The 26,342-nt window shown below is 39.0% G+C and overlaps 1 protein-coding gene across 11 annotated transcripts in view; it reads left to right on the forward strand.

Moving 5' to 3' along the window:
- The window catches only part of LOC129730309 (dnaJ protein homolog 1), a 135,075-nt gene that overhangs the window by 56,227 nt on the left and 52,506 nt on the right, over positions 1–26,342 (forward strand). The window contains exon 3 of one of the 11 annotated variants that reach the window (XM_055689541.1): positions 16,747–16,896. The exons of the other annotated variants lie outside the window; for them this stretch is intronic. The gene's annotated coding sequence lies outside the window, so the exon portion shown is untranslated. The remainder of the gene's footprint in view (positions 1–16,746; positions 16,897–26,342) is intronic. 11 annotated transcript variants of the gene reach the window in all.

Below are 26,342 nucleotides of genomic sequence, written 5' to 3' on the forward strand. Positions count from 1 at the left end.
GAAGAAAGAATAGCGACACGTGCTCTGTTTGTGTCATAAAAGTTATTGAACGGTTCACCCTTTTTTATTTATTGACGGTTATTGAACATGTAACTGACATTGAGTGGTGCAGTGTTTTGTCGTCTATGTTGTTATATTTTCTTTCGTTTTCAGTTCAAATACATCCGATTTAGTAAATATTTGGGGAAGGAATTGAATCAAAATTGCATTCATATTAAAGATTGGAGCGTTTCAAAGCGAACATACCTGATGAATCCACAGTGATAATAATCAGATTGAAATATTATTATTCCACCAAAAATCCTGATGAGACACCTCAGTGAATCTCCATCAGATTTGTTTTTTTTTCACCTTGACAACAAATTTATTACATTATAAACACAATTTAATCGCTGGTAACGCCAATTTAACGACCTGATTTTTCGAAGCAATTTATCGCATCGCCAATAACATCGTCATTAAACAGTGACACCGATAGTCGAGTGTGACGACGCTTTCAGCGGTGGGTGTTAACTGGAACGTACGTTCCATTCGGGGTGGGTTGTAGCAGCAGGAGAGCATGAAAATAAAATTTTTGGACATTTATTCAACACGCCAGGTGCACCGCAAGGTCAGTCCCGTAACAGCTCGCACTGAAAATGTGTGCCCCTCGTTTCAGCCGGATATTTAATGGGGCCAAAAAATCTTCTCACGCCTGCCGTTAATCGTGTCAGCTTCCTCATGAATAACAAAACAAATATTTTCGTTTGTTTTGCCGCTCAATAAGGCATATGTTTCGGACTATGACCGAAGGTGTCGCGTTTTGTTTAATGTATGTGATATATGTTTGAAGGTAAAACCAATTTTTGGGCGTTGAGGATAGTTAGAAATAAGTCTGAAAAATTGCTAAGGCAGTCGCCGAAATGTTCCACAATGACAATGGCATATAGGAACAAAATTATAATTAATGTGAGGAAGCTACTGGCAAGTGAAGATCCGGATAATGTAAATTCGTATGTCGCAAAATCGTTTCTTATGCAGTATTAGAAATTGAAAAGGATTAAGGTCGAATTGGTGAGTGCCGATTTAGGAATAACGAATGAGTTTCGAAACACGATCGGATAATTAATATACAACCTTGGTTGGCTTCGAAATGCGATTCGAATGTTACATTGGAATCAGTAAGTCAGTTGGTGGTTGTGTAAAATCTGTGACAATCTAACAACAACTAGCAGTCGATGAAGATCAGTAAAATTTCAGTAAATTTGAGGGCTTAATAAATAAGATGATAAATAGATGATTTATACCGACGCTTTTAGCGGTGTATTTGAAATCAAGGTGTGCCAGTAAACTAACAGTTTTAGACAACAAATCTTAATTTGCTGTTTTATAGGCTACTACTACTCCTTTGGTAGGCTGAAAAGTCAGCGTTTTCAGACGAGAATTGGATTGTTTCCAGTTAAATTCCTGATCATCACGTGTGAAAATTGAAATTGGAATTTTTAACCAAAAACCTTCAATTGCATATCTTCCCATAGCAGATTCACTCCAGCCGCTGTGGCACCACTTGAAAATTGATTTTTGATAAATTTCATGTCACTCTGCCGACGGGGTGTCAAACCTCGTTCGAACCGGGTCTAAAAGATGAATAAGGAACAATGTGTCTTATCGCCTTTCAGGCACGATAGCGAGCGCACCAGTCGCTTGCGGAGCACCGGAATGACATGCTAAAATATTCATAGTCACAATCACATCCCGCTCGGCATACGGCAGAGTGAAGTAAAATAGCGTGTGCTCTCTGCTTTTGACAAATATTCACTAGGCTCACGTGTAAGGAATCACATCCATCAAACAACTCGCCCCCCGTACCTTCAGCACCGCGGTGGACTTGCAAACGCGCTCTTAAACTGTCAGACCATTTCTCTTGGAACCTTGTCATCGCTGGCGGTGCGCTTGAAGGATGCCCTCCGACTTCGGCTCTTCTTGAACTATACCACCTCCGCAGTATTAGTGCCCCTCGTACATCACTTCTCATGCTTGTAAAAACCGAGAAAAATGCCACCCATCGTCAATGTCTGCCAGAGCCACAGGAACCGTTTATGCAAGCTATGCTGTAATCATATTTGAATTATTGTTATTCATGAATATTTTTCCTCCTATCCATATTCAACCGTCCGTATAATCAGAGTGGAATTTCCATCGTGGCCGCCTTGCTCGTACCCCAAGCCGAGCGATTTCGCTCATTGATTTATTCTCCGGTGCACATAATCTTTTCTCGAGTATCCTCTCCTGTCTGTGGTCGGGGATTATTTCGCACATACAGTCCACACATGTCCTTGTCCGAGCCGGCTCTTCCCTGCACTTGCACACAGCGAAAGGTAAAAGCATTCGTGTGTTTGTTATCGGTGGATTTACCGGGTCCGTCCCTGTTGGCGGTATGTTTATGGAAGATGGTAAACAGTTTTATGTGATTGGCCGTAGAAAAGTTTTCCCATTTGCTAAAGAGCATTTCCGTATTGCTTTCAGGGTTGGTATAGCTGATCACGCTAGGGTTTTGGTTGATAATATAACTGGAAACACCACTGTGCCTTCCATTTAGTGATTATAAGTAACACATGTTTGATTTTGCGATATTTGGTAGCTGTTCGATAGGTATGCATTTTATGTGGACTGAGCACTAATAAAATGGATTATTCAGAGAATTCAAATTATTCAGAGAATGTTAGAAATACACACTAAATTTCAACAATTAATATACCACCAATAGCTTATAGTTATTTGGCTTTTGTAAACAAAGCGAATGATTTTTCTCTGAAAAATTTAATGAGACTTCATCGATTTCATGCATCCAAATGATTGTAATTTGTAATTGGAATAAATATAGGCGGATATTTGTTTTTGATTTTCACTTTAGACTTAAGCTTGATCTAAAGCGTATATATGTTGACTTTATGTTTCCTGTGCATCAGCACTTACAATTTGTACTGTTCTTCTCAGATTTCGGACTGTAGTCTTTGAATTTGGAACTTTTGGCTTGAGAGTTTCGAAATTGATGTTAAGCATTCGGACTCTAGACTTGAGGCAGTTCTTGATTGATTGCCAGAAGAATGGAAGGTTTCATGACAAATTCATTAATGGTATAAATAAAAGCATCGTCAGAACCTCCTGATAATAGTAATACAGCTAGTACAGCTGTGTCATCCATTCTTGTTAAAATTTCAAGAGTATTTATAGGAACTGTAATAAAACTGCCCTCAAGCTGTTCAAATTATTTTTAAGTTCTATTAAATGTGCTAATGATCTCTGAAAAAGCAAAAATACGTTCAGAGAATTTCATTACACTCTGTTACTAACTACTGTAAATGCAATTTGGCTCTTTCCTGCTTGAAAGTGTAATTATTTCGAACAAAAATTTCTTGAGAAAACATAACATTTTATTCGAACATTCTTTATTTGAAGGAAGGTTTGTATGTGAAGGTATTTGACTTAAAATAGTAAGTATTTTTTGATAACTCAATATTACTTTACTAAACATACATACACTTTATTCAAAGCATTTCCAGTTGGGTTGGTTGTGAGTGGATCACGCCACATCACAACCATCGACACCTATGTCGGCGGTGGAATTCGAACCCAGGCGTCGAGCGTGGTTGGCGGAGACGTTACCAACCACACTAGGCCCCCGCTACAGAATTGATTTCTCGACTTGAAAAAAAAAATATTTTTTTTTCTGTTACTTTTATCCGTTTATTTCGCGCTAACAGGGCAGTACCTTTTCAGAATTTGTTCTAGTTAGAGCTCGTAGCCTCGAGGTTACAGAGTCCGCTTTGATATGCGATTGGTCATGGGTTCGAATTTCAGTAGGATCAGACCGTTCGGTGTCGGAGGGACTTTTACACATGGGTTTATTCTTAGGCTCCCTCCCATCTCTTACTTGACTTGAATGAACAGCTTCCTGGGTAGTTATAATTCGTCAACCACCTTCAACTTATCTCCGTCGATTACTACGTTACTGCCCATGCGAGCTCTATCGCGCTCGGCACCTCCTGATAGCAGATTCTTGGTCTTAGACGTATTTTCCTTCAATCACGTTTCAGCTTGGTGTTCTGTGCAGTAACCGTCTGGAACATGCTTCCGACAAGGTCCACGTCGTCAGCGAAACAGATGAACTGGCTGGGTTTATTGAAGATCTTGTCCTGCATGTTGAAGGCCACACATTTCATAACACCTTCAAGCGCAACAGGAGGCAGGAAATCTTCACACAGCACTGTACATCATCCATCGTGGCCTTGATCAGTCTTGTTAGTTTCGCAGGGAAGCCTTTTTCGTCCATAACTTTTTAAAGCTCTACATGGTCGATAGTGTCGTAGGCGGCCTTAAAATCGATGAATAGGCTGTGTGTGGGGACTTCGCGACACTTTTGGAGGATCTGCTACAGCGTAAAGATTTGGTCCGATGTCGACCGTCCATCCACAAAACCGGCTTGATAATTTTTCACAAACCTCCGTGCTTGCGGCGAGAGACGGCGAAAGATACCGTTACCGTTTTGGTCCTCTGCCTCCTCGCCATTCAGGTGTTAATTGTAGTGCTGCTTTCATCTGTCAATCACCTCAGGTTCATCCGTCAAGATTCCTTTATCTTTATCCCGGTACATTTCAGTTTTTGGCACAAAGCCTGCGCGGGATGGATTTAGTTTTCCTTGTAATCTACGTGTTTCTTGAGAATGGTACAGCTGCTCCATTCCCTCACATTCTAACTGTTCCAGGGCGTTTTTTGTCCCGGAAAAGATGGGTCTACTTTCTGTTTGTACCGACTCACGTTATGACGGATCATTTACTGCCGCATGCTAGCGCTACATTCGTTTCGTCTAAAATCGCTTCGAGTGTCGTTGAATCAGCCGTTACATCGATTCTTCTCGATGAATCCAACAGCAATTTCCGCTGCGTTGTTAATGGCTGCTTCCATAGTATTCCAGCAGTCCTCTAGAGGGGCTTCGGTAAGCTCTTCCTCATCCGGCAACGCTGTCTCAAGGCTTTGCGCGTACTCAGTAGCGACTTCGGGGAGTTTAAAAAGCTCTAAATCATACCGTTGCGGGCAACGGTAGCGGATGTTGTTCACAACTGAAAGTCTTTGGTGCATTTCGACCATTAGGAGATAGTGGCAAGAATCAACGTTTGCGCAACGATAGGTTCGGACGTCGATAATATCTGAGGAGTGCCTTACGATCGATTTGTGCTTCAGGTGGTGTAGAAATTCAGACCTGGCCAACCTGAGCGTTGAGATCTCCTAAAAAGATTTTAACGCCATGTTTAGAGCAGCTATCGTATGCTTGCGCCAGCTGCGTGTAAAAAGCACCCTTATCGTCATCGTTACTTTTTAGGTGAGGGCTGTGCACAGTAATGATGCTAACGTTGAAGGATCGGCCTCTGATCCACACTTTCTATTGTCGATTGGCCACCACCCCATCACGCGCTTCTGCATTTTGCCCATTACAATGAAAGCTGTGCCTAACTCATGTGTGTTGCCGCAGCTCTATAATGTCGAACTAGCAAACCTTCAATAAATCAGGAAGAATGAGGGTACTTTCCAAAAAAAATGTGATACTTGCAGCTCCATGATCGAAGTTTCCAAACTTTAGTCTATTTTCATTGCCTAGGTCTATGCCGATTGTTCCGTTCCGTATTTATATTATTTACTTCTTGTCCTTGATTGTGTTTAGGGCTGGCTTGTAAGGCCTGCACCAACCCCGCTGTAGGACCATCATGACAGCAGTTTAGAATCCTACGATGGCACTAGGACGTTGATCAGCCCCTAACATGAAGAACAGACGCTGTTTGGAGCCGCACCATCTTGTTGAACAAACGCTCAGCTTGGCGAAGCATTTCCTCTACCTCCGAGATGTGGTTAATGCGCCAATATGATCGCGTCGCACCTTCTCACTAAGTTATTGTCAGATGACAACATTGCCCAGGATACACAAAACATTTGTGTTCATGTTCCAGCTGGCAGTCTATTATGGTCGTATGGCTCGTGAGGATCGGGGCTAAGTTTGACGCTCCTTCCAGGTTGTCAACTCATAATTTGAATTTTCGGATAGTGTTTTCTTGTAAATTTTTTTCGGAAAGGCAAAATTATCTTACACCTTTTCTAGAGACGTCACATCGATCAAGCAAATCAAATCGGCTCAACTTCAGAATGATCAATAGGTCGTTTGGCCTGGAAACACTCTACAAAAACTTTATTGTCAAGTCCAAACCAAAACGGCGAAAGCTTTGATCTCCATTAAAATGTTGTCTTTGGATCAGTTATACAGAATTGATTTCTCGACTTGAAAAAAAAATGTTTTACTGTTATTTTTATCCGTTTATTTCGCGCTAACAGGGCAGTACCCTCTCAAAATTTGTTCTAGTTAGAGCTCGTAGCCTCGAGGTTACAGAGTCCGCTTTGATATGCGATTGGTCATGAGTTCGAATCTTAGTAGGACTGTTCGGTGTCGGAAGGACTTTTACGCATGGGTTTGTTCCTGGGCACCCTCCCATCTCTTACTTGACTTGTATGAACAGCTTCCTGGGTAGTTAAAATTGCCGACACTTGGCAGGGTAACTAAGGAGTCTCCGTGAAGAAAAGGAGTAGAGTCTATATAGTGTTTTTATGCGGATTTTTCAATTACGCGTTTTTTTACGCGGATTTTTTAATTAAAGCGATTTTTTACGCAATGCCGCGTCAATTCAACCAAAAACGAACCAAAACCAAAAACGTCTAAGTGCTTATTGAGTAAAAAATTTATTCAAAAACCCCTCCGTCATCCGGAAAATCTGGAATGATCGTCAAAGAGGCTAATTTCAAATACTGGTCGTAGAGCGTCTGGTTTTTTTTTCCTAAAGTCTTTCTTGGTTGTTTACTCTACACGGTTTTTTAAATTACGGCTTTTTTAACGCGGAATTTAAAAAAATCGTTTTTTTACGCGGATTTCTGAATTGACGCGGGATTTTTTACGAGGTATTTCCCGCTTATAAAAACTGACTGTATTAGCGTGTAGAGGGAAGGGAAAAAGTACAAAAATCTGTCACCACGGTACAAAAGTAACCTTTTTCCTTTCCGCTATATTCGTTGAAGGTACAAAGGTAAACTCGTCCTCTGGAAACAACGATTGTATCATTTCCTTCTTTCCTTTTCTTACCAACTGCGGTAAGTACGTAACCGACGTCGTTATCGATCTATACAAAACCTAAATTAATCCACCTAGTGGTGAGACCCAGCCTTTCTCATTCGAACTTATTATTTGTTTAAACCTCCTGACGATTGAACGGCAGAGCATCTGTGGGTGGCGATTTCCACGCTTACTGGCACCCTGTTTATTTGCGTAATATACGTTCCTCCCGATCATGTCAACGACTGCAGCTTAATAGAAAAGCATACACTTTCTCTAGAATGGATCGTTTCACAAATGGAAGCTAGAGACAACATTGTTATCATAGGTGACTTCATTCTCTTCATGGCTCCACAGTAGTAACAACTTCCGATTACCCGATTATTCTCGTTCTTCGATCAGAACAGCATCGTTTGCCCTACTCGATGCGTATTCTACTGCCAGGCTCCGGCAAGTGAATGGTGTTTTGAATTCTAACAACCGTTTGCTCGATTTGTGCTTCATCAGTGAGGATTTGGGGCAAAACTGTTCCCTTCTACAAGCTCCTGCGCCGCTTGTAAAATATTGCAGACATCATCCACCTCTACTACTGACGCTGGAAATGCATCCTGAGCATCGCTTTGAAGAAATCGCCGAAACTGTTCACTACGATTTTAACAGAGCAAATTTTGTTGGAATGAACAACTTCCTAGCTGGTGTTGATTGGAATACTTCGCTTGCTTGTGACGATGCTAACTCCGCAGCTTCGACGGTGTGTAATGTTTTGCTTTACGCCATTGACCAGTTTGTGCCTAAAAAACGCCGCCGTAAACCAGCTAATCCATTCTGGTCCAATTCAGTTTTGAAACGCATGAAGAGAATAAAAAGAGCGGCCCTGAGAAAATTCAGTAAACATCGAACCGTTGCTGCGAAAGCTGAATACTTACGCGCCAACGCCGCTTACAAGCGCCTCAATGCCACTTTATATAAAAACTACCAGTGTTATCTGCAGAATCGTCTCAAATCGAATCCCAAACAGTTCTGGAGCTATTTAAACAAACAACGCAAAGAATCTGGTTTGCCGTCTAACATGACTAATGGAACCACTGAAGTGGACACTGTCGAAGGTATTGCCGACTTGTTTCGCACCCAATTCTGCAGTGTATTCTCTGAGGAAAATCTAAATGCTCAGGATGTCGCGGGAATCGATTGAAAACATCAATAGGATCTGGCCATGACGATATTCTCTCGTTAATCCTCAAACGATGTTTGAATTTGCTTGCTGCACCTTTGGCCATTGTTTTCAACCTATCCTTAACGACGGGCGTTTTCCCCGAAAGCTGGAAAATTTCATTTATCTTCCCCATTCACAAGAAGGGATGCAAGCGGACTGTTACTAACTATCGGTGAATTGCATCGCTAAGTTCTATCTCAAAGCTTTTTGAAATAGTTATTCTTGAAAAATTAACTGACATGACTGTTCGCACATCATTTTTCTGGACCAGCATGGGTTTATGCCGAAGCGCTCGACGACAACAAATCTGATTACTTTCACATCGTTTATTACTCGAGAAATTGAACGCGGTCATCAAGTAGACGCTATTTATACCGACCTCTCTGCTGCATTCGACAAGGTATACCACAAGATTGTTTTGGCAAAATACGACAAATTAGGAATTAATGACAACCTCCTAATTTGGCTTCGCTCCTACTTGACTGGCAGAACTATGTCTGTAAAACTAGGTGATTTTATCTCGTCCTCGTTCTGTGTTACATCCGGCGTTCCTCAAGGCAGTCACCTCGGACCATTCCTTTTCCTACTGTTTATGAACGATGTAAATTTGCTTTTCAAATGTAAGAAAGTATCTTACGCTGACGATTTAAAACTATACAACACAATAACAAATATTCAAGACGCCCAGATGCCTCAACATAATTTGGAAGCCTTCGATAGTTGGTGCCGAATTAACAGGATTTCACTAAATGTGTCTAAGTGCTCAGCTATCTCCTTCGGTCGGAAACATGCCATGTATCGTCACGAGTACAGCTAACGAGGTACTTTTTTGAGTCACGAAACGGTAGTTAAGGATCTGGGAGTTATGCTCGATTCGAAATCAAGCTTCAAGGACCATGCAGTTTATATAGTTTCAAAGGCTTCATCGCAATTGGGATTTCTGTTTCGCTTCACCAAAAACTTCAAAAATGTGCACTGCCTTACAGCGCTCTATTGCTCTCTGGTTCGTCCAATATTGGAATACTCCGCTGTTGTATGGTGTCCTTTCAACCAAGACACAATTGCGAGGATTGAAGCCGTACAACGCAAAGTTGTTCGCTTTGCCTTGAGACAGTTTCCTTGGCGAGACTCGCGTAACCTACCAAGCTATGAAAGCCGTTGTAAGCTCATCGACTTAGAGCTACTGAAAGCAAGGCGGATTTTGGCCAAGGCTTGTTTGGTTGCAGACCTTCTTCAGGGAATCATCGATTGTCCTTTACTACTCGGCCTTCTTGATATAAACGCTAGACGACGCAATCTCCGTTCACACACTTTTCTAACTACCTGACCTGCAAGAACTAACTATGCTCTACATGAACCAGTGCTCAGCATGTGTCGTGTTCTTAATAGCTGCTACGAAGTGTTTGATTTCAACGCGTCCCGTGATAAAAACAAACGATGCTAGAGAAACTTTCTGTGTTAGTTTAATTGTTAATTAAGTAATTGTCATGAGGGTAAGAATTTTTATCTGTTGACAAATAAATATATGTAATATAAATAGATTTACACCAACACTTAAAAAATACACTTTGATAATTTCTGCTGGATTTGTTATTCTTTTTTTTTTGTTCACAGACCTATACATACGAACATACAATAACACATATTCATGCAAATAACAATAAATCCTTTCAAATATATGATGCGATTTTGTTTTTGATCGTGGTATAATCGACTTGTACTCATATACTGCGTATAAATATTTAGATTGTTTATGTCAACTTTAGTCAGTAGATTTCAAATAATTTATAATTAAATCTTGTTCCTTATACATTAACTTGAATTTTTTAACGCAGTTGATATTACTGAATGGGAAAAAACCAATCAATATGGGTTCTTGAAACCTGGATTATACCCAGTGGCATTTTTAATACAGATGACCACATCTGGTTGCATGATAATCATAAAATCCATCATAAAATTGCCAAACTGCCTGATCTGGGTATTTCGATGGCGTAGATGGCGACAGTTTCCGATCAACAGCCTAAACTGACAAATATCATCCAATACGATTTGAGGTAGCGGTATGATACCCGGAGTCCAGAAATCATCTTCAGACGCCATTTTGAATTACTAGACAGTAGCTTCCGGTTACTGGAAACCAGTCTAAAACGGACAAACATTACGCAATGTGAGTGTCAGTACCCTGGATGATGCTCAAAGGCCAGGAATCAACTCCATACTTCATTTTGAAATCCGAATTTGCGACTTCCGGTTTCTGAAAAACTTCCTTCAATTCCCAAATATAATCCAATAAAGGTATATCCACTCTTTGGATTTTAGAATATTGATGTTGTATTTGAAGGAATAAATGGAGAATATTGATGTTGTATTTGAAGGAATAAATGGAGTATTTGAAATTTAACGTAATATACTAAGTACTAATTAAATAGTTTTTCTATCATAATGACTCCTAATTTCGAACTTTGATCAAAGCAGCTCATTTTAAACAGCCTTTGGCTTTTGTTTATTTGTAAGTTTGAGGAACAACCTGTTCGTTTGACACTTGTTTTCTTGAAATAAGTCGTGAAATCTTTGAGAGAATAGATTTTCAATATTATTTTCCTGTGAATCTTTTTCTTTCTAGGGCAACTATTGTGAGCTATAGAGCAGCTTTTCTCGATTATGTCAACCAGTATTATAATCGAATGTAATGGGTACCAATACAGCAACTAAACCTTCAATTTAAAACTAAGATTGTTGAAATCAGTCATGCCATCTTTGGCAAAACGAGTGAATTTAAAAAAGTTTTCTGAACAAGTTTCTTTTCATAACCTTCGAACTACATGTTCAATCACCATAAAATTCGTTGTTTAGGGGTTTTGAAGACAGTGCGTTCATTTGATACCTATTTTGTTCAAATCGGTTGTGTAATTTCTGAGATAATGGAGTTTCATAACTTTTACATTTTGATACATAACAGACAAAGTTACAGTCCGATTGTAATAAAATTTAATAGGGTCTTATCAGGTAACTAGACCTTTCTATTGAAACTTATTTTGTGAAAATCGGTCCATCCATCTTTGAGAAAAGCGGGTGAGCTCAAGCAGTCTTAGAAACATTTTTCTTGTCATAGCCTGATTCCCCATTATTATACATAATGGGCAAAGTTAAAGTCCAATAACAATAAAATTCAATAGGGTCTCATGGGGCAACAAGACCTTCCATTGACACTAATTTTATGAAAATCGGTCCAGCCATCTCTGAGAAAAGTGAGTGAGTTTAAACAGTCTTTGAAACACGTTTCTTTACATAAGTTTAGAACCACATGTCCGATCCTTATAAAATTATTTTACAAATGGTTCAAAAAATAAGTCCGTTCTTTTGATACCAATTTTGTTAAAATCGGTTGTGTAGTTTTTTAAATAATGAAGTTTTATGATAACCTCGAAACTAAAAATCCGATTGCAATCAAATTCAATTGGGTCTTATGGGGCAACTAGACTTTTCATTTGCAAGTAGTTTCATTAAAATCGGTCCAACCATCTCTGAGAAAATTGAATTAGATTGGGAGACCGTTACATACATACACACACACACACACACACACACACACACACACACACACACATACAGAAAATGCTCAGCTCGTCGAACTAAGTCGATTGATATACGAGATTCGACCCTTTGGAGCACTTTTATACCTTTGGTTTTTTCAGTGATTGCTATACCTTTCTAGGAGAAAGGCAAAAGGAAAGTTACTGAACTGTTGTACATTAAAAATGGTAACTTAATTCCGAATTAGCCATCTTACGGTGATTCTTTGTGCAACTTCACTAGCTCAGATCTACCACAGATGACAACTACGAAATGTTCGGTCGTTGAATATCAAGAACTTTTTTATGTGCATGAAACTTTTATAAAAAAAACGGTTCCAAAATTTAAGCACTCTTGATTTTTTTTCGAAAAAGGGCGCAGCACAAAGTTGGACAATCAAAATCCAACAATTTCAAATCCAATATTCCATGCAAAAAGTGTAGTAAAACTTTTCTTCGAGGCTTAAAATGTAGTTTTTAAAAATTGTTGGAAAAAGCTCACAACATCGCGTTATGCAAAATTACCATGAAGCTGTAATTTTCGCTAGTGGTCGGATACTACTAAAAAGTAGCCTATACTGTGACATCTACTAAGCCAAAGAAATTCACTACCGTTCTTGTTCCATGCTTCGAACTTTAATCCCAATTACTTTTTCGCCTCATTTTAGCCAAAGACACATGGTAGACGCTAGAAACACGTAATCTACACCTGTTTCCTGCTTGAGAAATTGGCAAATTTATAAAAGTTTGTATGTGAACTAACTGCCTGGCAGTTGCCGGCTCTACCCACACCGTATGAATCAGCCGGCGAGTTCTGCGCTTCACTGCAGAAATTTCGAGCAGTTCTCGTGGGAACTTTTCTGATTATGTACTTGGAGCTGATCCCGCGCTGGTGTGGGGTGCTTTCGATTAGTGCGATTTTTCAGTTTCATTCACTCAGCACATACAACACCAGCTGGAATCGGGGTGGCAGATTGAACCATACCGAGCGAGAAGATAAAGTCCGCATAAAAACTAACTTTCGGTAGAGAAACGAGGGGAGAGAGAGATAAAGTTGAAAATGAGACACAAGACCATACATCGGATTCCACTGTGCTTTGCTGTTCTTAATGAAACCTTTTGAAATAGATGACAATTAAATATTCGAATGTGTTTTGAAAATTAATAATTTCGTAAGAGTCAATCAAGTCGAAATGAATAAGTTATATTTTATAAATAAAAGTTCATTCCAGTATAGTATTCAATTATTGAAAAATCACACCACTCGGTGGATTTATTAGGATTTTTTATTTTTGTTGGTATTCGCCTCCACACTTGGTTAGTGCTGGGCTTGAAAGGACGGTAAAGCATATTAATGACCGAGTTCGAGAGTAGCTGAACTTCCTTCTTGTTATGTAAGCTTCTGAAAGAGCAAGAGAATATGTTCACTACGTGCTTCCGGAGAACGGTGGCGATAAAACAAAGTTAGGGAATCATGAATACGAAAAGTAGAACTCGATCGATTGTGTTTTAGATAAAATTATTATAATATCCTTTCAAAATATCTGTAATGTCAATCTACTCAAATACTGTCTTCAATTTCTCAATTTTTTTTTAAAATAAAAGTTGAAGTTTTATCCTGAAGATGGACCAATTCTACGAGTTTCTCGATCATAAATAGGGTAGGTGAGCCAGTTATGGCAAGTGCACCAGTTATGGCTATATCACATAAGCGCAATGGAACCAGTTATGGCAATACTCCATTTAAACTCCATGGGCCATAACTGGTACATTTTTTAGGTATTGCCATAACTGGTACTCCTCCCCTATAAACATAATAGTTGTTCTGAACCGGACCTGCTTCGCCGGTTCCTAATTTTTGAAAGCCTCTATCTCCTCCTTCCCATGAGCACGGAGTCTATTCATTGGCTATAAGTCATCGCCTCTCGAAGCGGACTTTGACAAACCAGTTACTGACATTGTATTGTAGTATTTCTGAACAGAAACGTGATCTCTTTCACACCAGCCTTGCCGGATGGCGATATGTACGAATACGGAATTCAAGGACAGCGAAATAAAGAGCACCGTTCAAGTACTTTCCGCGTTCAAAGCGGGGGTGGCTGGGGCTTTTTTTGTACTGCCTGTCAGTCCTGTATTTTACACATGATGATATTCATCTCGCTCGCTGCCGGTTGCCTCCCGCGCCCCCGTCCGGGCGGCTATTGTGGATCTCCCGTGGACGGTGAATGAAATTAATTACGTCTGAACGAGCGAGGACAATTGGAGACTGGCCGGCTAGCTTGTTCCGATACTAAGCGTCAGCTTCAGAGAAACCGGTAATAGAGTAGAGAGGCATCAGGAAACACGGGTTTGTGACCGGGCAGGATCAATGGCATAGTTGCGTGAATCACAGCAACGGCAAAGTTCATCATTATTGGCAGGATTCAATAAAGGTGCGACCGGTGCTGGCTTTGGCGTCCATGGAGAGAGATGTGATATATGGGATTTATTAAATGCAGTGATGATGATGATGATGATCATGAGGATGATGCTGCGGACGGTGATGGTCATGCATACACACGGACGTAGAATACCGGGACAAAGGATAGGAGATAAAATGTAAACAATGCCAAAGCCTGCAATAATAAAAGGGAGCTTTTAATTAATTCATGTTTTCATAATATGTTATTGGTATAATATTTTCCCGAGCTTCCGCAGGTTTGACAACTGTCGACAGGAGGCATTAAGTTGCAAACTATGTGCAGCACCCGGAGCGTTTCAAAATAAATTATAAGGTTTATATTTCCATCAATTCATTTCCGTTCATGGTCCGTTCGAAAACTTTCGCCCTTCTGTAAATGCAAACGACGAAGTGTTATTGATAGCGATTTCGACTTCAGCTCAGCGTGGATGAAGGAGATTGATTTCATCGCATTTGTACGTGTGCCTTCTACTGTCTTTTCGGCTCGCTGACAGCTTCAAAAGTGGTAAATCATTCACCGGAGAGCCGCCCGGGATCAGGTGATGCCAGTGGGCTTCTGGTGGCTTTTCCGGAGTTCCGTATTCAAATCGAATATGCTAAACGGAAGCTTCGTCGTCACCGCTTCTGCCTTCGTTGAATTTCTATGGCAGGTTACCGGACAGCTCGCTCGACAAGATGTAAGTTCAGTTGGAGAATAAATTTCCGAAATGAAATATGTAATAAGAAGATTACGGTGAATGAAATAATATTCCTCTGAGAGCAAGGATTTGTGTGCGGTTGCATAGCAGATAGAAAGCCGCCATAATCCTGTGCAGCGGATGTGCAATATGTATGACTGCATCTGCAAGCGGAAGCGGGCATGTACTGATAATAGTGGAAACGTTTAATTCAATAAGGTTTTATGTTGTGTTTGTGTTACGGAAACTACTGCTTTTATAAAGTTGAATACTTGATAATAATAAAATATTTTATCCAAGAAAAGTCGTTTGACTTTTCAACAATGATTCCAATTAATTACATCGTTAGATCGGTCAATGCAGGATTCCAAACCGCGAAGCAACAAGCTTGTAAAAGTAAACACCTCTCAGGCCAGTCACGGCCCATACGACTCCTTAGTACGGTGTTCATTATCTCACTTAACCTCCGTTGCCATTTCCGTCGAATGCGTCCGCCCCATTGTCAAGCGACGTCGACAATCAGTTTTTTTATATGCACCCTTCTCGTTGGATTCAATTGTGCATTCGTCTTCCACCGTTCCGGGCCGATCTTCTATGGTTGGGTGTCGAGAGCAGTCCTACACCGACCGTGAGAAAAGGAATCCTGTTTCGTACCGTTTTAATGCGACACCGGCGGGAGCGCGGAGTAGCCACCCCGAAGAACCCCAATCCGCCGAGAGCAGTATGGGCAGGTCTGGTTTTCTCTTTTGCGTCTGGGGGGTGTCGAACGTATCGAACGAATGCATTCATCTCTTAAGGAGATTTATGGCTAGTGGTTAACCGCAGCAGCAGCTGGCAAGGGTCTGAGTGGTGCTGACCGAAAGTGGGTTAAACAAGTAGCCACTCGGACGTCGGCTCTAAATGGAGTTGTGGTCTGGTGATGTGTGAAATATTCAGTATTGGTGTTAATAAATTTAAAAAAAAAATGATTGGAATGGAAACATTTACTAGTTGAAAAATCGCATCATATTAATACAATGTCCGTACAGCTTCTAATGGGAATTAAAGTAGTATAATTGAACCTTGAACATTTTCTTTGTTAAAATTTCTGTAAACTTAATCGGTGTGTACTTGTCACGATTCTTAGATCTGTACAAGAGCCGAAATCGGAAGTCGTCCTTGTAGGTTTAAACTTTCCTCATATGTCTTGCCCTTCGTTGTATATTTTTTATCGAGCAATGTTTACATTAACCGATCGTCGCAAATTGCCGTCGCCGTCGTCATCATCATAACAATGGATACATTTCTGTTGGGTAGGTGCGATTTTGTTTCGTTTTTCTCCTACAGTGACCACTGTTTCATGTTGAAAATTCGAACAATGAGAATTGACCATTAACAGGAAACACGATTAATTGCGACAGCTAATGTCACAATAAATTGTGATAATTTATTGACACGTTGACTGCGAAGAGGTCGGCTCGAGCGGGCTTGCGGTATTTTATTTCGCCCGATTTGTGCATATCATGGAATGATTTTTCAATTCTGGTTTACTTTGTTCTCAGCCGAAGAGAGAAGGGTTGTTGTTAAGCCGGTGTCATTGGCTGTCTGGTGTGTTATTGTTTTGACATTATAAAATTATTGGAAATTAAACATTTATGAGCTTGTTTGTATTGGTTCATACACAATGGCAGTAATTATTCTTCTATTTTCAGGTACTTATCGTTACTTATTGTGTCACAGCAGCAGGTATGTATGAAAGCAAATGCAAAAAGTTCGAGGGCAGTGTCCGAGACATGACCGCGTGATTGACGAAGGACAACGACAGTTTTATATTTCATCAGAACAACTTGTACGGAGTTGAGGTGATTGATTTTCCCTACCGTTCTATTTAATACTGCATCTTTTATTGCTGAGACGTTAGAGCACTAGCAATCTATATCGATTGAGTGGATGAAATGATAGCTCATACCTATTCACATTAGCGCTTCCACTTTATAGATATTAAAATTATATCAGCTTGTGTTTGCTTGTACAAAAAAGACCGTTTGATTAACTCTTCATCACTACGAAGAGTCAGGTATATAATCATACACTCCTAATGCCACAAGCATCGAGATGTGTACGAGAAGGTACTACCAAGTGAATTTTGGTTTTGTACGGAAACCCATGTTTACTCTTCCGCACGATCGATAGCAAACGAGTTTCTATGGAAAGTGTATACGTCTGTACGGGTCGCCAAGTTGAAAACCAACAAGCTTTAAATCGTTTTTCCTTGTGTGATATCTGCGTTGGGAAAAAGTGCCAATAGTATAGATGATTCATGGAAATGTTTGCACTAAACATTTCTTTTCGCAATTTGCATAATGTAGTAACAATTGTTATGTTATAAACCGGTTCATTGATCATTATGTTCCGTACAGTTGTATGAAGATCGTTAGCATATGAAAACTTCCCTTCTTAAATCAAATGCCGATTTCAGTTTCAACAGAATGTACGTTTAGGGTTCGTCGTTGTTTCTCTCGTGGAAAACAAGGTGTCTAGTATCAGTGCTTCATGTACTTATGTCGGGAAAATATTCTGTTTTAGACTTTGCAGCAGATGGTTGCATTAAATGCCTGTATGTGGGAATGGAATTTCGTGACTGTACCTCTGGGAAAAACACTGCAGCACGAATGAGTTGGAATTTTTCATGGAGACTTTTTTTGAGAAGACAACATTTTTCGGACCAACTGCGAAATCCCAAAAGTTGTTTTGAATGTTATTTTCGAATTGATCGTCGACTGAATTAGACAACGGTTAATTTAACCCATTCGCGGCGGAGAGGAATCAGATTTTACTCTGAAAAATAACCATTAAACTCTTAGTACTCAGTAACTATAATTTTAATTGACACAAACTGGGTTGCGTATTGTAGATCAATAATTTTATCGTTCAAATTATCAAGTATAATTGTTAAGCTGTAATCCAAGTTTAGATGTCAGGTGATGCCATACGGCACGTGCGTTGCACCGTAAGCGGCATCACTAATGATAGCAGAAAAACACTGTATTTCCTTAGTTGTTGTCTCCTATTCTCTCGCATTAATTTCTCTACTGCAACGAAACCCGTATTGAAAGGAAGTGATGTTATTGTTTTTCCAATGCCGTTTTGTAACATGATAGTAATTGATTTAGGTTACTACCTGTCCCTCAAACTGTCTCTCTCTCTTCAATTCCCTCAAAATTCAGTTTTTATATAATTACTAGTTGAACGTTCCCGGCGATGCTCGGGATCAAAGGTTTCAAAGATAAGAATCATTTTTTATACACTAGAGTCGCTTTTTACGCGGGGGATACGTGCCGCGTAAAAAAACCGCGTGAATTCCGAAATCCGCGTAAAAAACCGCGTAAATTCCGGCATCCGCGTAAATTCCGGAATCCGCGTAAAAAAACCCGCGTTAATTTTGCAATCCGAGTGAAGAGAAACCGAAATCCGCGTAAAAAATATACCGTGTAATTCTGGAATCCGCGTAAAAAAACCCTCGTGAATTCTGGAATTCGCGTAAAAAAAATACGCGTTTATTCCGGAATCCGCGTAAAAAAACGCGTAAATGACTAACACTGGCGCTGCTCTGAAGAGCGCTTTTATAGGCTGCCTCTCGGACGGCAGCATTGTCGAGCCAGAACAAAGATAAAAATAATCGCGCGCAAACCAGCGTCGCTTGGGCCTCAGCTGGTCACTCACGGATGACACTAATGCCCAGCTGAGTTTTGGCGCGAACAAACATTTTAATTAAAAAAAACCGTATGTCATCGCTTTAAATTTTGATTTAGAGGCAAATTTAGCACAAAAAGTCATAATTTTGCATGTTTTACGTAGTTTTGTGAATAATATCCGAAGTTTTAGTGATCAGATACTGAAAATTTTTCCTCAAATGTCTTTTCTGAACATTAACAAACATTTTAATTAAAAAAATCATATGTCATCGCTTTAAATTATGATTCAGAGGCAAATTCAGCACGAAAAGTCATAATTTTGCGTGTTTCACGTAGTTTTGTGAATAATATGTCAAGTTTTGGTGATCAGATACTAATAATTTTTCTCCAAATGTCTTTTCTGAACATTGATAAACATTTTAATGTAAAAAAAATCATATGTCATCGCTTTGAATTTTGATACAGAGGCAAATTTAGCACAAAAAGTCATAACTTTGTATGTTTTGCGTAGTTTTGTGAATTATATCTGAAGTTTTAGTGATCAGATACTAATTATTTTTCCTCAAATGTCTTTTCTGAACATTGACAAACATTTTAATTGAAAAACTCATATGTCATCGCTTTAAATTTTGATTTAGAGGCAAATTCAGCACAAAAAGTCATAATTGCGCATGTTTTACGTAGTTACTGTACACCTCAGAGACGAAGGGAATAATATCAATAAGATCAAGCGTTACGGAATTCCATTTTTATATAGTAATAAGAAGATATACTTTGGATACAATTATTTTATACAATATTTTTTTTTTATTTATATAAAACTTTGCATAAAACATTTTAACTAGTATTAATTTTTTTCTGTAGAGAATCCAACATATTTTTAACTATAATTATCTATGATTCGCATTAATCAGTGAACAACCCCGGTTCTGGTCCCCTTGGTTTTGTGGTTAGCGATGTCGATCGGCCAGCTCTCTCACACACGGTTATAATATCGGGTTCGATTCCCGATTAGATCGAGGATCTTTTCGAGCTGGATATTTTCTCGACTAAACACTGGGGCACGGTGTATCGATGTGACCTTTTTGCTAAAATTGTTGTGCAGTTCCTAGCGAACCGTACAATGCGCTTGCGGAATGCTCCTTGTTTCGACGCCATTTCGAACAGAACTGGGCATGCATAAGCAAAACAAAGAATACTGGCATAAAGAGGAGAGAGAGAGAGAGCTTACATATACAAACTATCATTTCTCTCTGAACGTGTTTGCTGTGGAGTAAGAGAGCCTAAAAAATCCTAATTTTTAGTTATCACCCGTTAGAATCATATTGCATCATCAAAATTTGAGTCAACTACTTCTTCCTGGATTTTTGCTCAGGATAGTTTTGATAGCTTTTTCGTCAGGCATTCTGGCTACATGTCCAGCACATTGAAGTCTGCCACGCTCCAATACCTCCACTATATCTTCATGTTTGTATACATGGTACAACTCGTGATTCATGCGCCAACGGAGTGCCCTATTCCAATTTACCGTCAAATATCGATCGCAGAGCCTCACGCCAAAAAACTCCGAGCACTCGTCGATCAACTTACTTCAGAGTCTATGCCTAATGTCCGTTAAGGGCAACTTGAAGGATCAGAGTTCTATAGCGCGCTAGTTTTGTGCAAGTTTGCAAACTACGGAACCTTATCTGATTACGTAATCCATTCGCAGCTGCAACGAATTTACCAACCACTTTAAATAGTTCTCCATCAACATTCATTTCAGCACCAACACCACCGAAACTCCCACGCTCCCTCAGAGCTACCGTGTACTTTGTTTTAGCAGAGTTAGTACTGAGTTTCAACCTCACTGCGTTTCTTTGCACGTTTGCTCTCCGTACTGCATCTTCAATGGCGATATTGAACACTAATTTAGAGAGCGCATCCCCCTGCGGCTGATGTCTCGCCAGCTATCCGCACGCAAGATTTAGATCCCTCCAGCGCACAGTGCACACTGGGCCAGAAATGGAATCTAGCGGAACGAAATTAATAGCGCTCTTAGGGTTCGACCAATCGGTGTCCGATCTTCTACAAATTTTCTTGGTTTAGTTGGGGCGTCATTCGGGATGTTTGAATTGATTCGGAATTCAGCCGCAAAGGTGACGTTGCGATGCCAACTTCTTTCCCTTACACGCTAGAGCTTTACGGTATTCGACAAAGTTGTAGATTTCTAAATTTTATGAAACTTTACAGAATATACAAAATTTTTAACTCTTCAAGTTTCAGAGATCCACGAGTTTTTATAAATTTTGTCTGAATTTTACGTTTTATTGTGATAATTTTATGAATTCACTCGAAACAATTTCTTACAATTTTTTTCTCGATAGAAATGAAATAATTACGTCGTTTTTTCCGAGTACAGACGTTTCTGAAGTACTTAAGTGAAAATAATACACAAAATTGAAAAAAAAAAATTGTGAAGTAGATATCTCAGCGGGTAGCAAGAATTAGCAAACCATGATTTTTTCTAAAAATAGTCCATCAAAAAATCTTTAATTTCTGAAAATTTGAAAGAAGTGTTTTTTGGTGTTTTTGTGATATTTCATTTTGAATATAACCATAGGTTTCATAAAAAAATACAATTGCTATGTATTTATTGCATGGAATACACGGTCCAGTACTTTGATACTCTATCCAACCTATGTGCAGTCTTCAGCAAAGTTCCTCAGTGCAATAAAAACTAAACTTGACGCTACGTTTAGTTCGCGATTTGGCCGCAGAGATGGCGCTTCGACACCAACTTTTTATTCTTACACACTAGAGCTCTGCAGTTTTCGACAAAGTTTTAGATAAGAAAATTTTATGTAACTTCGTAGAAGAAACAAAATTTCTGTCTTTTAATTTTTTTGGAAATTTACGAGTTTTTGAAGAATTTGTTTGAGTTTCACATTTTTTGTAATAGTTTTGTGATGTTTCGAACATTAAAATCAACAAAGAATGTGCAATTTTCTGTATCAGCATACGTTTCCGGTTTTAGTATGCGTCGAGTATTCGTTAGTAAAGCTAGGCTTATTGAGAGTAAATCCGTTGCTACTGGATCAAATGTTACTTTGTTGGTTTCGTAGCTAAATCCAATAGCAACGACGTATGCGAAAAACGTGAACGCTTTGAAGTGAAGACTTCAGTTAAAATTGTTCTTTTTCTCTACTGCAGAGCTCTAGCGTGTGAGAATAAAAAGTTGGTGTCGAAGCGCCATCTCTGCGGCCAAATCGCGAACTGAACTGAGCGTCAAGTTTAGTTCTTACTGCACTGAGAAACTTTGCTGAAGACTGCACATAGGTTGAATAGAGTATCAGAGTACTGGACCGTGTATTCCATGCAATAAATACATAGCAATTGTATTTTTATATGAAACCTATGGTTATATTCGAACTGAAATATCACAAAAACACCAAAAGACACTCCTTTCAAATTTTCAGAAAATAAAGATTTTTTGATGGACAATTTTTTGAAAAAATCATGGTTTGCTAATACTTGCTACCCGCTGAGATATCTACTTAAGTACTTCAGAAACTTCTGTACTCGGAAGAAAACGACGTAATTATTCAATTTCTATCGAGAAAAAAATTGTAAGAAATTATTTCGAGTGAATTCATTAAATCATCACAATAAAACGTGAAATTCAGACAAAATTTATAAAAACTCGTAGATCTCAGAAACTTGAAGAGTTAGAAATTTTGTATATTCTGTAAAGTTTCATGAAATTTAGAGATCTACAACTTTGTCGAATACCGAAAAGCTCTAGCGTGTAAGGGAAAGAAGTTGGCATCGCATCGCACCTTTGCTGCTAAATTCCGAACCAATTCAAACATCCAAAATAACTATACCAAGAAACTTTGTAGAAGATCTGAAACCGATTGGTCAAACCCTAAGAGCGCTATTAATTTCGTTCCGCTAGATTCCATTTCTGGCCCAGTGTGCAGTGGTCCAATAAGGCAAAAAGTGGAACTTAATCCTATAGCACCTCTCACCTTCATCCCAGCCTAATAATGTCTTCGGAACAATTGTTTGTATGAATGACCCGCATAATTGCAAATTGTCAAAAATTATGAAAAGTTTACTATACTAAAAATGAAAAACCTAACTTTTTCATTTCAAGAGATAGAGGAATGATTTATTCAGAAAACTTGTAGGAAATTCAAAAATATGAAACTTTGTTGAACAAATGAAAATCCTATCTTCATTTGGTACAAAGTTATGTAGTATATCAAATGGAACTTACTTAAAATTTAGTTTTTTGTACTTAACTTTTGTTAGTGGTATGTTACACGAAAATGTTGTTCTAAGGAATTGTTGGAGCATACAAAACACACATTTTTGCCATAGATCATACATCTCCAGGACTTTTCCTTACAAAGTTATATCATATTGTAGCTTATTTTTTCGACAACTTCAAGAGTGTATTGGTTAAAAGGGGCAAGTGGAATTATGTTGTCAATACTTTTTCTTGAAGTTGAGCTGAAGTAATATAAACTCTTGTAGGTTCTATTTGTCCCAATCCACCCATATTAGAGTACGGCGAACATATGTTACAGTAGGTTTTCATATATTAAAAATACTAACTTTTTTGTATTAAGAGATAGAGGAACGGTCTTTTCGGCAAATTTTTAGAGCATGTAAAAATATGAAAGTTTGCTGAACTAACTAAATTCCTATAATCATTTGATACAGAGTTACAGGGTATTATATATAAAAATTACTTAAAAGTCAGTTTTTTGTGCTTAACTTTTGTTAGTCACATTTTACAAGAAAACGTTGTCCTAAAAAAGCATTAGGGTATACGAAATACACATTTTTGTTGGAGACCACACATCTCCAGGACTTTTGCTTACAAAGTTATATAATATTTTAGCTTATTTCGATAATTTTAGGAACGTATAACGTAAAAAGGGGCAAGTGGAATCATGATGTCAACTATATCGTATTGACCACATTAGGGTCTCAAGTTACACGTGTCCAACCATTTGCCATTCCATACATTTTGTAGAAGAGCAGAAAAATTATATTTTGTCAAAATTTCGTAAAGTTTGGATGAAAATTGAGCTCGCTATAATTTTTTTTTTTCAAAGCAAGCTACTTTCATGCACATTTTTTTTGTTCCATACATTTTATATGAGAGCAAAAAAATTGTGCATGAAAGCTTGCTTTGAAAGATTATAGCGAGCTCAATTTGTATCCAATCGTCACGAAATTATGGCAAACCACATATTTCAAATGTTAGGCAAAACGCCAAAAATAAAGTTTACGTGATACCAGAAAGTAAACTTTCCGACTTTTTTCCGATTTAGCATCACTGTGCGACGCCCCGTTTCACTGCTTTGCTCTGTAGTAGATATGGTACTTGAAAGAAGTGTCGCAATACTCTGTAGTAGATATGGTACTCGAAAGAAGTGTCGCTGATGGGATTTTCATCTTTGGTCTAACTGGCGGGATACAGCATTTAATTCACAGCCACTCACTCCGAAACAGACGCTGTTCGGGCCGCTCCTCCTGGAGATAAGACGTACCGGGGTTTTTGGGTTCAGACTGGCGGCATCGACTCGCCTTTGAGGACCCGATAGGGAAGATAATGTAGAGCCCACTACGCGTCTCCCGGCCTTAACTAACTACTGCTGTTTGTTCGGGGGTTTTAAGCTTGTGAGGATCACCACGACACCCATATTGAACTTTGTGATAATTACTTCGCCACTCGGATTCAAATGATTCTCTAGACATTTTTTTTAAATGAGATTTGCATAGTTGTTTTGTTTGTAAGACGTACACATCTACAAAGTTACATTATATATAACAGTAAATCACTGCTATCTCTGCACGTGAGGAGATATCATCTCTTAGTCACGAAAAAAACTCTTGCCAGGCAGTATGTATAGTTGTTCGGGGTGCGTTACAAATTGGTGCGTGTGATGCGATGTAACCTTCACTTTTTTTATCCTTAGGTTTTGAGAGTGTGTTCATAATTTTTAATCATTTTTCAATCTTCTCTGGCATTATTTTTTTTAAACTTCGGAATCATTTTGGGACCATTTTTGGTTTTTGATAATCTTGAATTTGAAATTTATTGTGATCTTTTCCAGCATGTAGGAATAACTTTTTATTATATTTTCTTCTTTGTTAACAGCTCTCCGCCTTTTTTCTGTTGGTCAATTTCAGTTATTAAATTTTACAAAAATGTAAATTTTTACGATGTGACTGGGAATAAATTGTTCATATCGTTTATAGTGCAATGATTTTTGGTACCAGAACTAATTCGTTCGTTAAGCTTCGAACTGCAGTGCACTGAACCGAAGTGCTTTCAAGTGAGGCACGGTTTGCGGCTAATGGTTATCCTCATCCGGAGCGACGGTCGATTCCTTCTCTAGGCTCTAGTTTTCTTCTTCTTTTGTTTGCTAATGGCATTTCGGTATCCCTAATGATCGGTATCAGTTACACTGCTGCCCGTTCTATCCTATTAGGGACAAACTCATTAAGCTAAATGTGAACATGACCGAGCAAACCGGTTTAACCACAAGCTACATTTTTTGCGTTCCAGCTCAAATTAATTATCAAAGCTGCTCCTCCCAGGAACATACTTTCGTAGTGCAAACACAAAAACGGAAAGTAGGGAAAAATATTTACTTCAATAACCACAAGGATGCTCCATAGACCGCAGAGCAACGTCCTGTACGGTTCGCTTCCCCAGTATCTATTTCACCCTTTGATGGAAGCCGTTTAGGCGCTGCCGTGCAGCTTTCTTCTGCTGAAACCGTTTTCCGTCCGCTAGCAAAAGCACTTTCCATTCGTACTCATTTGGCTTAAATCAACTTAATTTAAAAATGCAAATTTTCCCAGAGAAAATCACAATTCGTAGTTCTCGAGAACAGCTTTCGTAGTGCTAGTCGGTCAATTCCCGACCCGGAAAAGTTGGCGACACATCCAGAACCGATAGTAACGCTGCTGTTGGATCGGTTGGTGCTTGAAGTGCACCGGAAAATGAGATAGCAGCAAGTAGGAACGAAAGATAATCACGAAAGCGATGTGATTTTCCGACTGCAGTTCAGAGGAAGAAGGCAGCGAGAGAGAGAAAAAAACAGGGACGAGTCTTACGCGACGACATTCGCGTAATGTAGTGGCAAGAAAACAGGACGAACGTACGAGAGAATGCATTCTTAGAAAATGGATTCAGCAGAGCGTAAAATTAAGCTAAATTGCATGCGCATAATCTGGATTATAAATTTATGCACTTTTCTCATTTCCCTATGGAAACTGGGGTACAACCTACTGGGGAATTATAAGTTTTAATTATTGAAATTGTACCTACGGGATTTGTTATTAAAAGTGTTAAAAGTGGAAGCTGTGGTAGGGCTTCATCTGTCAAACATATCTTTTATTATTAGCTACAGAATTAGTTGAATCTCTCTCAGACGCAAAAGCAGTTATCATGAGCATGAAAGTTTTAATATACTAAATATTAAATCGAAAATGAGAAATCATGAAAACTTTCTCTATCTGGTTCTGTTTAGTTAGAACCTCTGATTGAGGAACTGCTAAAATCTATGTCCGGAAGACTTGAACAAGGCTAGGTATAAGATCCAGAA

Source organism: Wyeomyia smithii, chromosome 3, assembly GCF_029784165.1.
Source record: "Wyeomyia smithii strain HCP4-BCI-WySm-NY-G18 chromosome 3, ASM2978416v1, whole genome shotgun sequence".
Lineage (NCBI taxonomy): Eukaryota > Metazoa > Arthropoda > Insecta > Diptera > Culicidae > Wyeomyia > Wyeomyia smithii.